The 2,011-nt window shown below is 38.6% G+C and overlaps 1 pseudogene; it reads right to left on the bottom strand.

Annotated features, from left to right (window-relative positions):
• Positions 1–279: 279 nt before the first annotated feature.
• Positions 280–1,533, bottom strand: LOC143862549 (indole-3-acetate O-methyltransferase 1-like; annotated as a pseudogene).
• Positions 1,534–2,011: the final 478 nt, after the last annotated feature.

The following is a 2,011-nucleotide window of genomic DNA, read 5'->3' on the forward strand; positions in this document are numbered from 1 at the left end:
AATAATGCAAAAACACCACTTCTTTTCAGTTGCTAGAGCTGGGGAAGAAATGTATAAACTTTGACAAACTGAGATTATATATCGATGTAACAGTCTATATATGACATTTCACTAGTATTTCAAAGAGCCCACCACATATGTTATTAGACATCATAAGAACTAAAAGTCCTAAAGTAGAAAGAAGGCTATTTTAAGTTATATGAGTAGAGGGGGAGGCAAGGAAACAAGGAAACACAACAATCAACTGAAAAAGAAGCACCGTGATAGCTCTTTATGTCTTTATGTCAAGGAGAGTGAGGCAATTATATGGTAGAACTGTAGTTGTTCTAACCGCTCCGCGGCGTGGCTTGTGGCCCACCGCTTGAGCAGTGCTAAGAGCTCGTTGCTGAGCTCGTCGCCGATCTGGGCGTCCACCAAGACGCCTGAGACAGTCTGACAGCTGTTAGCCAGGGCTCGGCCCACCTCCTTGGCATCGTCTGGACGGCTAACCACTAATGGGCTACCCCCTCGAAACATCTCGAGCTTGTTGATGGTAAACGAGCCATCGGCTTCTACCACTTCCTTGAAATCTTGTAGGCTTGCATCATAAAGCGGGATGTTGAATCTGTCACCCTTCTCGCCATCTACAAGACCCTGCTTCTATCAAAATTTTGCATGTAATTAGCGAATCGGTCATGGTATCATCTATATTACACTCTAATGCATGTTCTATGTAGGCTGTCTGTAGACTATAAATATGGATTTGGGCGCTAATTTTAACTTGATATATCCTTTACACATTACAGTCTGAAAAACAATGGATCCAAATTAGGATCCTTCGTACATATATGGATTCTATTGGGATCAGATAATTACACAAGTGACTTCACTTGTTTTGTTTTGTTTGATTTTGTATAAATTATAAGGGTATTTTCATATTTGTTAAACATGATTTTCTATGAATTATAAGGGTATTTTGGTTTTTTTAGAATGAGTACTAGGATTGACCCTATAACCTCAAGGTGGAGTTGCAAGGCCTCGATATTGAGCTATAAGCCCAATTCCTATTTGGAAAATGATATATGCACCTCCTTTTATTCCGCTGGCAACCCTTGTAATGTAAAAACTTTAGTTAGAATCATGAATTCAAATTTTGGTTTCGGAATGGATTTCGGTTCTCACTGAAACTGAAATTTCAAAATTTCGACATTTCGAAACCGAAATTTTGAAAATTTGAAAATTTGAATTTTGAAAATTTAAAATCCTATTTTAATTAAAAGTTTGTTATTTTACCTTTTGAACTAGGTCATTCCAAGCTTCGTGAAAGTGGGTCCCAAAGATGAGACCTGGGCCACCTTGATCGGTGGGGTCCATGGATGTTCTACCCAAGAAGACAAGAAACATGGAGCCCCCGGCCTTCAACTCAATCGATCGTGACCTTAGAAATGCAGCCAAATCCATTTGGAACTGCTGCTTATAAGTATTAGCCGTGCATTACGAGGCTTCGTGTATAAACACCCTTCCCTTATTGTATGCAGACGACTTGCTATCCATAGCAAACATGTAATTGTAGCTCAATGGTTGTTTTTCAATTATTCACCTTTCAAACCCTTAGTGACTGTATGTTGGACAACCCTTTGGATTCATACTGTGTATGAGTCTCTAACAAAGGGGGGCAATATATGTAAATATTTGTCCTTCTCTATCTTATCATATGTTGTTTGATATGTATACTACATTACATATGATAAGTATATTCATTTGGAGCCCCACTGCTCCATTTGTATTGTAGTTAGGGCTTGTCTTATGCCTTCACTCTGAGATCATCTCTCATTTATTACAAGTACCCTTAGCCTGAGCCTCAGTGTCACATCTTCTTAGGCTTCAAACTTATCTTGTATGGCCTCATGATAGTTATCTTATTTGCCATTGATAAGTTTCTATCCATGTGCCTTATCCTGCAAATCTTTGAATCTCCATTCATAGGATCTTATCTCACTTGATCAATCATATTGCCTATGAATTCATTCTG

This window comes from Tasmannia lanceolata, unplaced genomic scaffold, assembly GCF_043159265.1.
Source record: "Tasmannia lanceolata isolate RefF3 unplaced genomic scaffold, GAP_Taslan_0.1 ptg000003l, whole genome shotgun sequence".
Classification (NCBI taxonomy): Eukaryota; Viridiplantae; Streptophyta; class Magnoliopsida; order Canellales; family Winteraceae; genus Tasmannia; species Tasmannia lanceolata.